Source organism: Tenebrio molitor, chromosome 7 (assembly GCF_963966145.1).
Source record: "Tenebrio molitor chromosome 7, icTenMoli1.1, whole genome shotgun sequence".
In the NCBI taxonomy this organism is placed as follows: domain Eukaryota; kingdom Metazoa; phylum Arthropoda; class Insecta; order Coleoptera; family Tenebrionidae; genus Tenebrio; species Tenebrio molitor.
This window is the reverse complement of record NC_091052.1, coordinates 20,265,298-20,282,071: the sequence shown is the minus strand read 5'-3', so window position 1 is coordinate 20,282,071 and position 16,774 is coordinate 20,265,298. Positions and strand designations below refer to the sequence as shown.

Below are 16,774 nucleotides of genomic sequence, written 5' to 3'. Positions count from 1 at the left end.
CTTTTAATCGATTTAATCAATTATTTTAAAATACTATCATTCAAAGAATTGATGATAAATTCTGAATTGTCAATAACAGCTACAGTTTCCATTAGCGCGATTAGGTCGTTGCTGAGTTAAGTAAATACATAAACAATAGAACACGTTAAAAGGATAGAGAACTAACGATAATTAAAAAGTAAAACTAAAGAAAATCAGACTTTATAAATATCAGGTGTTCATTTAAATTTCTCCTCAAAGTTGGCGTTGAAGAGTCGATTGTTAACGCACCACGGATTACAGATCACGGATCAGCTGTTTAAATCTAACCTTACTTTTTGCGTTGTTTGTGTTTTTACCAAGAAGACTAGAATGAGAAGACCAAGATCGAGCGGAGGGGATATTCCGAAATACGTCGCTTACGGAATCAACATGGCGTCGCATAGTTGGATGCGCAATAGCATTGCCATCTCGAACTCCAGGCCTTAAGCCAGACAGCGTGTGACGTCACCAGGAAGGCCAAACGTCAAAATTTGACATTTGTTTACATTTTCAGAAAGTATCAAATAAGGTGTTTTAATCATTCTTATGGAAAATTGTGAGATAAGCAAAAGCTTGGTGGCAAGTGTATATAATAGTTTCAGTTGATACCAGGGTATTTACTGTTCATAGGACGTCGCAAGAGACGTTGAAACCTGGGAAGTATTTTTATACCCTATCAACATTTTCGTGATTACAAGTCGTTGTAAGGGCAATTTAGTTGAAACTATATTTGCTACACATATAATTAAGACGTAAGAAGCATTTGTTGTGATTTGGTGTTATTTTGATTGATTATGATTCACAAAGTAAAAATTACGCAAAAACAATAAATACACAAACTTAACCTCACTTGTAAATGACAATTTTCACGTTATTAATGGCTTTTACTCCACGACGCAGTAATTGTAAAGCCTAAACACATCGTTCTACTAAAAAAAAGAGTGCTAACCAAAAATTTTACTGTTTTTATTAAATTCTGGAGGTTTAATGCGTTTTTAGATGAAGCCTTTACTGTGACGTCACGATCAAAAACAATTGCTGCCTTAAGGCTTTGTGTTCTAGATGGCAATGGCAATAGCCAAACGCCAAAAATGTATTACAAACTGTGTAAAATCTACGCTTATTCGAATGATGAGAAGAATGACATTATTTTAGTTTACGGAGAGTGTTTCAAGAAGGCATCTCTTACTACCCATATTTATGCCAGAGATACCTGGAAAGGAAAGCGCCTTCTGAGTCGTTTTTTAAAAGATTGGAGGGTCAGTTGAGAGCTAATTGGCCTCCCACTAAGTTATCAAAGCAAAGAGCAGGAACAATACGAAATAGCAGAGAATGGTCAAAGAGGGTGTCTAAGAAAACACCAGTAGAGAAGATCTCGAACATCGAATAGCTGTCGCTTGTAGATCTGCAACGCCAGTGATGCTTATGAGAATAAGAGGATGTTCCCGGAACCGCATTGACGCATGTGAAAGAAGTGGTGGGCAGCCTTTTGAACATCTCCTTAATTGAATCACTTAATTTTTATGTTCTGTTCGTTGTTAAAATATCTTTTGCCCTGGTATTTCAGTTGCTTCTGTCTGTGTCAAAAAATGACAATGATAATGATTGATTGCCTTCGTGGATCCAAATTATATATTTTTTTTAAAGTTTCACAAAGTTGGTTGCATCAGGCAATTTGGTCCTTGTGAAACACCCTGTATATTGAACATCTAGGAAGCAAAAAGTCACACAGCAATCTCTCTACTTCTCTTGGATATGTTATAAGACATAGGTAATCATATAATTCTGGTTCAAAAGAAAATTATGTATCATCTTTATACCAAAAACGTAATGATAGGAAATAACATAGGTATCACAAAAATAATAGATTTTATTGATTACGTAGTTCGGCAAGTAGATGTAGTATTAAAAAAGAACTAAAAATGTAGGTACTATTTTCGGCCTAGTCGTGGGAACAATTAAAATTTTATTTTGTTGAGAGAAGAAGAAGCAGTTAAAATATCGATTAAACTGCACCAAACTTTCATCAATTGCTGTTAAGATTGGTACTAAACCGGCAGTTAATTGTTGTTATCATCTGTTGGTTGCAAACTGTCGCTCTATAAAATTTACATCAACCAATAAAAATAAAACAAACAAAGAAAACATAAAAACTCTCATCGAGCATGAATACATTTCCTGCAGAGATAGTTAATCCTAAAACGAAACTCAGCACAAATTTCATGAGAGAAATCGTAAAACCAGGCAGAAATGCAAATTTGCGCTTTTATCCCCCGCTTTTACCTTGATTGTGCGTTTAAATATAACAGCCAGATCAATTCTAACTAAAAAATTAATTGTGTTAAACTTTTCACCCTGGTCTTAATGGTATTGGTTTTCCTGTTTGTAGATGTTTGTATGTATAAATAGATACATTTCCAAACATACAACTTATCGTGTAGATAGTATTTATTCGAGGAGCATTCATTCAGTTCCGTGTCGTCGAAATAACGTTGATACGACAATCACCCTTACTTGTAACAATACTAATTGTGTTCCAGATAAATTTAGCGAGTTTTAAAATTGGACTGAGAATATGGCCTCAAGAGTATTCTCATGACATCAATTTCTTTTGCTTCCCTTGTATCATATCTCTTCTAAGGCTGGTATCGATTTGTCTCGTGAAGTGGAACCCTTTCTTACCGATTCTATTTTATTTATCGTTAAAAGGCTTTTAGTAAGTTAGATCTCTTGGTATTATTCATCTGTGAAAAGCATTGTGTCTTTTAATGAGTTCCGATGAATAGCTATTGGTATTCAAATGGTTACGGAATATATTATCCCAGTCTAAGACTGAGTAAATTGTGTTTACCTCATCAACCTATATGTCTCATAAGACTTAATTTACACGCCGTTTGCGTGGTGTTTACTTCTCGATAATGTGAGTCTTCAAAATGTAATTTAACACGTTATTACGAAATCAAAATACAGAACTTGGGCTGTAAGTTAGCAAATTACATCTTGTTGTGCAAATTCGATATACATATTTTAAATAGTCTTGACACGTATCAGCAATGTTTTTATCTCATATGATATTACATATTTTTATAAAATAACTGACAAAATTAAATTAAAGAAATAAGAATAAAAATAATTTAATGTTACTTACATAAATTTTTACTCAAGATACATAAATACGGATACAAATCAAAAAAAAAAAAAAAACAAGAAAAGTATAAATACAAAGTTTACATTTTCTTAAAACATCTACAGGGTGTTTCACGAGTGATAATGAGCTCGACGGAATTGAAAATGCAACCCACAATACATTTCCAAAGTTAACGTGGCTATTTTAAATATCGTATTGTTCTAAAATGAAGTTATGAAACCATGAAAGCTTTGCCTCCAATAATTTTATTTGTCACGACTGACATTTACAGAAAAGTTAAAATACGACGATTAAAATGCATTCGAACGATGAGAAAACAGACATGAGCCTGATTTAGTAAAAATGTTTCTGCGGTTGCGCGTTTATGTAAAGTCCATTCATTTTGTATTGAACTTTTCAAGGTCAAATAATTTAAATTTTGGCACTGTAATTATGTTTTGTAAATAGTGACATGCATATAACCAACATAATGTGATTTAGCAATGCTCAATTCAACGTTTACGGTGTTTACCTGCATGTCACTATTTACAAAACATAATTACAAAGCCAAAAAATAAAATTATTTGACCTTGAAAAGTTCAATACAAAATGAATGGACTTTAGACACTAAACATTTCCCCCAAAACTCTTCGTTTTTCACAATTTCATTTAACCAAGCGAATAACGTTTATGTCAAAATTTACGAAACTACACAGCTAACTACAGGGTTAATGACGAGAGGGGTATTTCTGAATTTCTTTTTGCTGCAACCCATTATACACATTGCAACAATATTTTGATTGTAAATTTTGAAAATAATTATAACTGAATCCACGATGGCTCTTAGTTCTGTCTCTTTGACGTTAAAGCAAAAAATCTTTGTCAATTCGAAAAAAATTTTTTTTGGTACACGCTCTCCAAAATTGCCATTTTACGGATTCATTTGAATCCGTAAAATGAGTCTTTTGCGGATTCATTCCCGAAAAATTGCCATGACAATAAAATAGTATGTATACAGGGGTATTCACGAGTGATAATGAGCCCCACAGAATAAAAAATGCAACCCACAATACATGTTCAAAAAAAGCCGGACATTTTAATTTCAGTAGCCAGCTTTTTTCGGAAATGTAGTGTGGGTTGGATTTTTTATTCTGTCGGGCCCATTATTACTCGTAAATAACCCTGTATTATTACATGAGCAAGTAAAGAAGGTTTTAGTCTCAAAGTATTTAAAAATTACTTACTTTTTCATGAATATAATATAGTGACGCATCTTCGTTTACAAGCACTACCCCGTTATTTTCTTTCCAGCGGTTAAATGTATCATATTCTTTATAATACATGGAACGCGATTTTGCTGGAAGCAAACCCAGTTCAATGTCTTGCCTTTTTAGAAATATCTTCAGGATTTTGAAGCATTTTAAAACTTTTCTGGTATTTTTTAAATGACAGAATTAATAAATCAACAAAACAAACTTGTTGCTATGGCTATAAGTTTTTATTTACGGTTGCTCTTTTTTGAACAACTTTACCGTGATCGCAATAGAAATTTCGTAATGAAAAGTCTTGTGAAAGGTTTGGAGAGCTATTACCAAAAAATTTTGTTTGTCACACGTACCTAAAACGTTTTTGCGGACTCATCTGCTATTCCAGACTCGGCTGTCGCCTCGTCCGGAAACAGCAACGATTCGTCCGCAAAAACAATGTTTTAGGTACTTGTAACAAAAATAACTATTTATAACAATGACGAAAAAACTGACATGTTCCTCATTTATCATATATCTAATAATCCTATATGGAGCATTTGCTTTCAATTTGTGGACAGAGGAAAGTAGACGAAGATAGTTTCTATCCTTTCGTGCCACTTCGTGAAAATGCCAATGCACCGAAGTGCCGCCAACCTAAAGCTAGGGAGTTTCCTGTCTCCACTGGCATTTTTTTGACTTTTGCATTCACTCGGCAAATTTTGCTCATCAAAAAAATGCCACTTTTAATCCTAATAAAACAATAATAATGTGCTAATTTCCACATCGGAGATCGATTGCTGCAAATGTTCAGTTTCAAGACTCATTTTATCTGCGTATTAACAAGAATAACATCAAAAGTTTTTGATGATGATTTTGTCTGAACCGGTTCGGAGTTTTTTTTATTCAAATATCCAATTTCAAGACTGACGAACTAATAGAACTATTGCAATAGTATGTTAATACGTAATACATCTATTGAACAAAATGAGACGTCATATAATTAAAAATTCCCCTTAAATAAATGTAAAAACGCTTAACTGGTAAAATTTTTCATTTAAAAATTAATTTTGTTGCAAACTTTTCCTTTTGGTATTTCAAAATTAATTACTTATTTGATTGTGTGAATTTTGGCACCGTAAAGTTGCGCTTGCGCATTTGAACCAAATAATCCGTAAGATGCAACTTATGCAGACATCAATATGTCTGCCTCCCTTGCTCTGTCCACGAACCGTCCATGCAGTAAAATAGCGAATGCTCCATATAGGAGTATTAGATATATGCATTTATGGAGAGTGTGGAAAGAATTCTGTTGCCGCTGCGGATGTTTACAAGCCGATGGTGATCACTTCGAACACCTTTTACATAAACTTAATTTGTTAACTTATTTGTTGAATTTTGATTAAATACGGGCTACCTGCCAATCTGACATTTCTGACAAATCTACCCAACTTACTTTGATTTCTAATTTAAAAGAAATAACACATTTGATTTAGTAGTTACTGCCATTGGTATTGTTGGCTGCGGCGAAATAAAAATTCAGAAGTACCCCTCTCGTGAGTAACCCTGTATGTTTTATATTTGTCAAATCAAAAACAAATATCCACGTTAACTTTGCAAATGTACTGTGGGTTGCTTTTTCAATTACGGGGGCTCATTATTATCACTCGTGAAATATCCTGTATATTAGTACCGATTTTGTCTTTATTATCTACAGTTGGTTGCAAAAAAAAAAACGGGAAAAGAATTTTTTTCTAATGTTAACTTGGTTTTGACCATTTGTCAATTAATTGCCTACTTGACAATACCTATCAAATAATTTTTAAAAATGTCATTGAATTTTGACCCTAATTCTAACCTATCTCTCGTAAGAAGGTTTCATACCATGGAATAATTGTAAAAATGTGTCAATTTTATTCTGATAGTTCCGTTTTTTTTTTGCAACCAACTGTATAATTTTTTCACACATGGCCCATTGTGAAATAATAAAGAAGACAAAATTCCTGCTCTAATTTTTTTGCTTGAAGAAATATTAACATTATTACGGTTTAGTTTAACTGATTTAATTTTTTTTACAATTATCAGAATGTTATCATGTTCGTATGAGCCACTAGTTATTTGATGGTTCTTAGGTTGGCAACTTAAAATGTCACTTATATGTCAGCCATTTTGAAGTGAAGGCGCTTGCGCTACTGAAGCCTCAATTAGTTTTAAATTTAAAATAAAAGTAAAATGTGTTTCCGAAAGCAGGGATCTAGACGGTCCCTACCACAACGAAAAAAATTAGCTATCATTAGATTATGTGAAGAAATGCAGACAGAAAAACAATTTGCATAACCTCAAATCTGATCGAGGAAGATTTTACAATTGAGCTGTTCCGAAACTAGAGGTTTTAGGGTGGTACAGTCTGGTGTTTGAGGGAATTTGACCGTAAATTGGTTAAATTTACGCGGTTAAAAGATTAAGGAGCGTATTCTGTAACTGCTCCCCTAAATTTTAAAGGGCGTTAAATTAAGTTGTCATAGCAATGACCAATCAGGGCTTGAAACTTTAAACGACGCTAAAATTTTAACGCCCCTTTAAAAATTACAGAATACGCCCCAATATCGTCTAAAAAATTAACCAATTAACAGTAAATCATTTCGCAACAGATTTCCCACAATTAATTTAAAAACTTGTGAAATAAATTCACGAATTTTCGTTAGTTTTTCATACGAGCTAAATTTCAGCATCTAATAGCACATTAAGAAATCATCTCTCAGAGATTAAATATCGATCTCAAAACAATTCAATTAAACGGAGCTTAAGGTTTTTGTAGCTTGCGGGTCTATTATCTCTTTATCAGTCAAGGTGAAAATCTGTTACAAGACTTCATGACATTTACTGGTAACTTATTACTATTATTATTTTTACTCTGAAATAATTATGTTGCATCCGATGTAACCTAAAAATACAAAGTATTAAATAAAGATTTAAATTGAAAGTTATCCTAATAAGCTTAGGTATCAAGCACCATGTTCTGATGAAATCGTTTTCTTGATTACATTGTCGTTTAAGTTAGATTCTGAGTTAAAATCAACCAAGAGTGGAAACGGAAAATAAAATTTAATTATCCCTTGGTTCACAAACAAGCCAAATCGCGACGATAAAATCGCATTTTCTTCGTCGTTATTTTAATTTACGATTGTAAATCCGTCACTTGCATTTTTTCACGAAACCGTCGTATTAGTATTACATTTAAACGAGTAACAAGTTACTTCACTTTGTAAGTAGCTGGTATTTAATATTAGACTAAAACAATATACAAGAAGATCCATAAATTATCACAATGCTGACGTATCAAAGGATGCCAGAAATATATTAAGTGGATTATTTAATCCTCAAATAAATGTAGGAAGTCGTCAATTAATAAATTTAGGTCTGGCAAAAAATCAATGTTTATTTTAATTTTATATTTTCGATAGAAAATGGTTTTGTAAAAATAAAACAGGATCTGAGTTTGCGAGTTAGATGGCTGTCATCCGCTTTTCTCGTATATAAAATTCAAATTGATTTTCACGCCGCAAATATTTTCTTGTGTACGAAACGCTCCGACTTAATCAAAATTACATTATGATGTTGATGAAAACTTGGTTTTTGTAAGCGTTTGAGGCTATTAATTCCATGTGATGGTCATTTAATTACATTCCCTCTCTTTAAATACCTGTGAAATTAATTCTTCGCCATTTACAACATTAATGAAAAATATGAACAGTACCAGTGGTTTTCTTGGTTTTATTACGAAGCTACATATCCGGTTTGTAAGCTGCTTTAGTTGCTTCTGCCTTAAATTTTACGGAGAAGGTTTCCTAGTCGCTTACTAAAATTTTCAACAAACATTTTCTGGGTATTTCTTAACCTACCTATATTTTGGGTGTTATTTAAATAAGTTAATTTAATTATGATTAAACCAGTATTAGGGAAACTCAAGATACATTTTTGGTTTTAATTAATTCTAATAAATTAATTATCAAGACAGGTGTAAAAATTTAAGATTAATATTAAATAAATTGGTGAAAATTACATAACATTTTTGATTTACAATGCAAAAATTTCCGATAATAATGCGGAATCTGGAAAAGTGCCCCGAATGCTTGCAGCGTTTCCACGTTGAATGGCAAGGGAAATCCTCTCAAAAAGAAATTTCTTTGATTTTGAATCGCCTGACTCCGCGCTAAGTCGGTTTCCGATGACATTAATGAAATCGATGGTTTCTTTGCACCAAGGGCCTAAGGTTTCAAAGGCTAAACATTTAAATATGTAGTGTGACGAAATAATTGAACTATATTTGCTATGTTTGCGTTTGCAAGCGCATTTCAGCGGCAAAACTTGAAGCAAAATATACATGCACGGTGTCCCATCAGAACTCGCGTATCAGTATGTATATGTATGTATGTAATTTTAAAAGGTGTTTTTTCTCTAATAATAGTAGTTTATTTAATGAGTTCGTGCGTAAATTGGGCCTTTTTTGGCACGAGTGGACCATTTAAAAACGCGAGTGAAACGACATATTAGAGTCGTGTGTAACTTCTGAAATGTCGCAATTATCTGATTTGCAAAAAAGTGTCATCATCACCAGTGTGAGTGACTTTAAACTGGCCCACTCATGCCAAAAAAAGTCCAATTTACACACGAAACGAATTGAATACAACGTTTTTTTTTTAACGAGCCCCTTACAGGCTCCAATTCGCTTAAAATCTTTAAAATTAGCTTGACGTTTCGTTTTGACAAGTTGTGACATTTATCAAAATCCGTTCATACAGGAGAAAATTCTCAAATTCTGACAGTGTCGAACAAAAAACATTCATTTATCTCTCTTGTATAATAAATAACTATTAGTTAATGAGCTATTAATAATCTCAACTATTAAAGGCACTCACTCGCTACACTCGTTCGTGCTTTAAACAGTTTCGATTATTAATCGCCTTCATTAACAAACTAGTTTGTTAAATAACTATTAAAAATACACCTAAAGTTTCATATTAATTAGGATTCAAATTGAGCAGAAAACAAAAATTGTGGTTGAACATGAAAGTGGTTAGATCTAAACTAACACCTGCATTTTGAAAAGTTAACTTCGGAACATTCTCCAGCAATATGCGAATTCCGTAACAATATTACGAACAAATTTCAAAATATTTCAATATTGAATGTCCACAAGTGGTTTCCCACCAGTTTTCAATCATTAAAAGATTACTGTTTACGACAGAAATTGCACTTTCAAGTTCTTAGGTAATACATCAAAAATCGTGTAAAATGACACCAGAAAAAAATAAAAAATAAATAAATAAATATACAGGTGTCCCTGAAATATGCGGCAAAATTTTAATCACGAGCTACTAGGCTTCATGTAGAAGTGGAAAAAATATTAAAAAAATTCTATGTCAAAAAATAAAATAACATTTCATTTTTGAACTACAATTTTTTAAAATTGCTTTTAGTCTTCTACGTTGGCCCACAACCTCGTAGGTAAAATTTTAAATTTTAAAAATACACCCTTGTATATCATATTTTATAAAATGTACGCCAGTGCGAAGTAACCTCTTGTTCTTTGGTCAAGACTTTGTAATTAAATGGCAACATCGAATTAAATATTTCGTGCAATTGTCACTATTTTATCAATTATCAATATCACTGTCAATTTAAAATTATGAATTTCAATATTGAGCGACGAATAAGTATCATAAAATGGTATTATCGGCTATAATATAACTAGTGGTATGATTATTATCGATGATATTATGAGTGAAATTGAGCTGGAGATTCCTAATCGGCTACAACCAACATTTAGCTACATTTTTTGAAAGCGTAGTTGTGTAAAAAAACAACGTTACCAGCAATTCCATTTCATTTTTTTTTTTGTAGTTCCATGTTTTGGGCAAATGTGGAAAAGTGACTCCAACTTTCGTAGTATATTGTCTGTATATTAGTTAGATATTGACAGATTTTATATGCAGGTATACTTCGTCCAGCGAGAAATTGGGAGATTTTAAATTGTGGACTTGTAACCCAATACTAGAAAATGCACTAGAATACATTAATTACAGCATAATTCCAGAGCAAAAAATACTACTGCTTGAAGGAAAATGAATAAATAATTTACGCTAGGTAGTACTTTCTCTGGGTAGAATTTAGTGATTTTTATGCCAACCAATCCCTCGCTGGACAAGCTATATCTATGAATTATTGTCTGGTCCAGCTTGTTATGAAAACTTATCAAATTTTGAATGTGCTTTATAGATAGAGTAAATTTGGCAAATTCTGAATGTCACATTTTAGGTTAGGTTGTTGGCTAAATCCTACCCTCACAAATTTTGCTAGTCTGTTTAGCTGTAAAACTGGACGTATTTGCAATTTGTATTGAAAAATACAGATTTTTGGTGTTTATTAACTGTGATAAAACGAATATAAGGAACGAAAACTGGATTGAAAAGTATGAATAAAACACCATTAATGTCAGGAGTGACAGTTAATAATAAATTAAAATTGGGCATCTGCTTCAAAAAGCGGCACAATAATATTTTTCCCAAAGCTAGCTTGACTCCACAATCATTTATAGATACCCTCTATTTGCGATCACATTCATTTATAAAAATGTATACCTTATTTTTGAAAAAGAGGCTACATTGATAAATTAATACATAAATGTGCTGTCGTGCTGCTGCAACTTTTTAAAATAAGAAATCCAATATGTATTTGTTATAGGTTCCTCGTTGTACCACAAATTTTAAAAAATAAAAACAAAATAAATAGAGTATTTAAATTAAAGGTGTTAACAAAAAAACAATGCCTGAAAATGCAAAATCGACAAGTTGTAAGCATGAAATTATTCTAGTTAAAATTTGCTCTACATTACAATAATGATAGCAAACTATATTACCTTTTTTTTGTTAATTAAATTTAATTTTACAACACAAAAACTGCTACTGTTTTAATCAACGTAATTTCAGACGTACCTTAAGATATCCGACATGAAAACTAATAATCACGAACAATTTTCTGCTAGTTCAGCACTGAAATCGAATTCCAACTGTCCATCACAAAGTTGGATATAATAAACAATTTTTGTAGAATTTCTGAGCGGCGTTATTTAAAAATAACACGTCACATATTTTTCACATAATTTAAAAGAGCGTCAAAAAATATTTTTACGAACAACCGTTGAATTTTTACATATTTACAATATTCTGAACTCGGTCCAAAATATTTATTTAAAACACGAATATGAAAATATTTGAGCGATAAACAAAAACCTACGAAAATATTTTGATTATTCTCGAGAACGTATCGAAAATGTATTGTTGGCACTGTTGCATTGTCAATTTGTCAGATCGGACCGGTTTATAGATTAGTTTTTAATTGTTTACCTGTTTAACTATGGGATAAGACAGATAATCTACGGCACACTTCAATCATACGGTCGACGCGTCGCGACGCCGGTTCAACACTGGACGTGCGTACTATCACGATCTCGTTCGGAAGCAGTCGGAAACAGATCGACCCTTAGCTGCGTCCGGGAGGCTACCACCCCATGTCATCCCTCGAAAATCATATACTGGCTCTGGGCTGGGGCATACGTATACTAGAGTGGGGTAAGAGACCTCCCATAAGGCTTTCCAAATTTCATTTGACTGGTATTGTTATTTGTAATTTCGAATCGAAAATGTGTCTCTATTTGGTATTAAATATAAATTCAATCATTATTTATAGAAATACTTTTTCTAATTCGACCTATTTTAAAAATAATTTCTACTTAAAAGTTACTTTTGAAAGACTGTGTCTAACTTATAAACACCGACATCTGGGATCTATCACGATTCTATTTTGGGGTCGATATTTTTTCTTTTACATTTTTATGTGACATTTGTCATAATTAGAAAGCAGAAAATATACAAAATGCACATACTTTGAAGTTGTTTACTGATTTCAATCAATTTTTGAAAATAATTCTTAGTTAATCCTTCTTCAATGAAAAGTTTCAATATGAGCAAAATATCGTTTAAAATAATTTTAAGATTTATGTTTTGTATACAGATACATATAGCAAATAGAAGGTAACCTCCAAATACGTGGGAGAAAAGTTTATGTTTCTAATTTTTTATGTGGTCTTCTTGAATAGGTGAAATACCAAAATATGAATTGTATTTTTTTTTTAAGTAGGCAATTCTAGTTTTTTTAATAGTTTGCAAAGAACAGTTAACACAACTTATTAAGATTTACGCATGGAGAAGTATCGGGTGTTTTTTTAAGTTTCACCTCATAGCAAGCGTTGAAGACTCGATTGTGAACGCACTATACAGGTTATGGATCACGGATCAGCTGTTTAAATCTTACGTGTTACACAAGTGGTGCGTGCACAATCGACTGTTCAACACATACTACGAGGTGAAATTTAAAAAAACACCCGATACAATTCTGATAAGAACAAATTCTGCGCAAAGATTTTTGCAATCAGTTTTTACTTTACAAATACAGGGTTATTATAAATGATTGTAGTCGAAGCAGGCCATGCCCATGTTATAAAATTTTTGCCGCTTTCATGTGAACTGTCAATTTTTGTCGCTGTTACTGTCATTTTTTAGGTAAAAAGTGCAGTGATAAGAATTTTATTTATTTATTTTAAATTAACGATTGAATCCAAAAATATTTAGTTGTTTTGTACCCAATTTAACTCCTGGCTGCTACTTAGTTCCTTTTGCTAAGTATCAACAACATTATGATCACTATACTCAATTTCATATAAATGTGCATCTAAGCAAGCCATGAAAATCTGATTTTCTGTTGGTATTAAAGCCAAAGCTAGTGACTTTTACTTTCAAAGTTGCTTGCCCGATTTGACTAATTTTTCAGTTTTGTCCGTTTTAACATTGCTGATTTCAAAACCAATGTTACCTACGTCTTTTTACTGATTAAATTAAAGTAATTCTATTTGTTTCTGTCTTTGTATTTTTACCAAGTAAAGATTTATTGGACATGACCTTCATAAATGTGACTTTTGCAATGTAACCAAATTAAAGGTGCTTTTACACATGCACAGCTCACTTGATGAACATTTATATGAAATCGACTATATAAATAACAAATCCATTCATAGTAAGCCTAGTTAAAAAAGAAAACATATTACATATTTTAAAAATAAAAATGGTAAATGGTATACTCTAGTCTAAACAAGAAATTGTAAATAAAAGAACTAGAATGTTATTTAGTTATACAGGATGTCTCAGCTAAGACTTTCGAGCCTAATAACTCGGTTATTTTCCAACGGATTTTTGTGAAATTTAAAATGCAGATATTTTAGACGGTGAAGAATAAAATCCCATTAATGCAATTACTCAAGTCTTAAAAACGTAATTTCTACATGCCTTTTTAAAATGTTGAATCACTTAAGATTTACATCAAAAAATTGATCGTCAATACAAAATGCTGTAGGGAGAAACTCGTCCTTGAAAGACGTCTGGTTTGCAAGAAAAAAACAAAAAACCGTGTTAAACGTTGCTGTAGATGCAAAAGCGTAGACGCGTATGAAACAAACGCGCAATTTTGCCGAATTTTGGTGATCGCATAAACGCAGCTGACATATTTGACGTTTATCTTGCTAACCTTACTAACACATTTGGACGTAATTTATTATAATGGATGCTTTAATTCTTTCATGAAGGACTAAAACAAGATCGGGATATTTTAACAAGGTAATTTAGTTCACGTACGCTTTCTGTGTCTTCAAATAAATTGACGACTCTCTTAACCTTACATTTTGTAAAGCCTACTTTTGGATAGTATTCTACGAGAAAATGAACTGTGTCACTGAAGTTCTTACGACACTCTCCATAGGCAAAAATTGTTACCTTTTTCAGCAATATTGAAATTTCTGCCCTTGTAGTCTATTTTTAGAGTATTTTCAATAAATTCACACAATTTGACGTTTCTAATAAAGCGCGCCCACTTTTGACAGAATCCCAAGGTTTTTCATCATTTGTTTCAAAAGGTAACTGTTCAAATACCTTCAAATTTTACATTAAATTTTTAACAACAAAATCTAATATTTTCGTTGAATCAGACGAGTGATTTTGTTAAATGTTTGTGTAGACCTCTATTTTTTAATGTTTGACAATCTAATAATAATGGCGCCTAATTTTCAATAAAGGAAACATGTGTTAAAATTACATTTTTTAATTTGAAGTAATTTTATTATTACCAGTTGAACCTTCACCGTCTAAAATATCTGCATTTTAAATTTCATAAAAATCCCTTGGCAAATAACTGAGATATTAGGCTCGAAAGTCTTAGCTGAGACACCCTGTATATTTAAACCATTTTTAATGGAAGTACTTACCGAGGTACTTACCACGTTCATTCAGATTCCTCCTTGACCCACGTATTATAAGTTATGACTTACAGACAATCAGATAAAAAAAATTGAGTGTTCGCAATAATATTTTTATTGAGGTAATATGTACTACCAAGTTTTAAATGCACAAACATTTTCAAAACGGACTAAATCAATTTATACACTACCTCTTACAATTAAAGTAACATGAATCAGTTTACGTGACTAACTAATCCTCTAGGTGAAAATCTGAGATCACTGACTTCATCTAAAAGAAAATAAGTGTTTGCATTGAACTCTGTTGACAACTGAAACAACTAAAAAAACAAGAAAGTTAGCTAAAGCTGTTTACTATTTGAATCAATCCACATGATGCCACAGGTGGATGTTATAAACTTTTTTAAGATCAATCATTATGCGTAATACTTTGGATAGGTTTAGAAGTTAAAACCAATAACAAAATAAAATCCAAGGTATCTCTCTAACATGATAACCGATAGTTGTAATTAAACTAAGACTACGTCATTTTAAATTTACCGATTAACATAGACTTTAATAAAGTCAGTGATTGTATTTTAATTTTATTTTAATTTATTTAATCGAGAAAGTAGAAGATTTTCATCATGATCGAGTTAACTGGTGTACATAAACGGAATATTGAACTTCCAAATTATAATGATTATTTTATTACTCATAAGTTTTAATTACAAATTTAGTCTGCTAGCCCCAAATCACAGATCAAATGCTAAATGCATGTAAAGAAACACAAATACTTAAATAGTAGTTTTTGTAATTTGCCTCCATTTTGATTCTTTAATAGACATATTAACGAACGCGACGTCATCATCTGGGATGTCCTTATAGCCATTATTTCACGGAACATTTTACGAAAATTTTTAGGTTAGCAAAACTTGATTCGTCATGCGTGTGTTTAAATTACAAAATTTGCAAAGAATTATTTATCAGGATTTATCAAGCAACAAATTTGCGACCGTATTTTTGGGAATTTCACGTATTTCAGCGGGCGTACATGAAAGATTATCTTCCATATTCGTCTTTTGTGACAGAATTTGGATAAAACAAAAGGCGACTTTGAAGACTTGATCAAATTTTCACTTTTAAAATTAAGACATTACCAACCGCCACAAAAATCCCTAAATCGAGGAAAGTAAACATTTTTGTTTAAAAACGGCTTAAAAAGGGCAAATTACAAAAAATAGTATAAAAAACTCGTTTCATAAGACCTTGAAGCACTCATTCTTTAAAATAACTCGTGACTACGCCACTCGTTTTTTAATCTTGAATTAGTGCTTCAAGACTGGTCTTATGAAACTTGTCTTTTAATATACTATTATTTGACGAGCACTCGTGCCAAAAAAGGCCCAATTTACACACGAACGAGTTGAATACAACGTTTTTTTGTTCGACGAGCCTCATAAAGGCTCCAAATCGCTGAAAATCTTTAAAATTAGCTTGACGTTTCGTTTTGACAAGTTGTGACATTTATCAAAATCCGTTCACATAGGAGAAAATTCTCAAATTCTGACAGTGTCGAACAAGAAATATATTTATTTTTCACTTTATAGGTAAAGAGTGTATTACAAAATCCGCCCTAAGCTCTAGAGCCTTTATTAGACACTCGAGACGATCTGTATGTCAATCGAAAAGGGTTAATAAATAATAGTAGATTATATTGGGCGATTCAAAATAATTGTGGATAAGTATGGGAACTACACTCCGCGACAATTGATTAGCCTCACTCCAAAATTACCTTTGTTTGCATGTTATGAAGTGAGTTCGATTAGTTTTGTTATACATTATCAAATTATATGAAATTTTAATTATTAAAAATCAACTCAATTTTTGTTGTCCTTTTTTAAAGAACAAACGTTATTTAAATGATACTTTCGTCGCGACATTTGACTAGCCTCACTACAACAACCTAAGTACAAAAGCAAAATATTCGTTAAGTTAAATCAATTTAATAGTAAAACAGGAACAAAAAACAATAACAAG

General features: G+C 31.9%; 1 protein-coding gene across 2 annotated transcripts in view; it reads right to left on the bottom strand.

Annotated features, from left to right (window-relative positions):
- Positions 1–11,906, bottom strand: part of LOC138135022 (putative zinc finger protein 66) — a 194,888-nt gene extending 182,982 nt beyond the window's left edge. The window contains exon 1 of one of the 2 annotated variants that reach the window (XM_069053660.1): positions 11,799–11,906. The gene's annotated coding sequence lies outside the window, so the exon portion shown is untranslated. Of the gene's footprint in view, positions 1–11,387 lie in introns of both variants that reach the window. The other variant, XM_069053659.1, reaches the window with a different exon arrangement.
- Between the last annotated feature and the right edge of the window lie 4,868 nt (positions 11,907–16,774).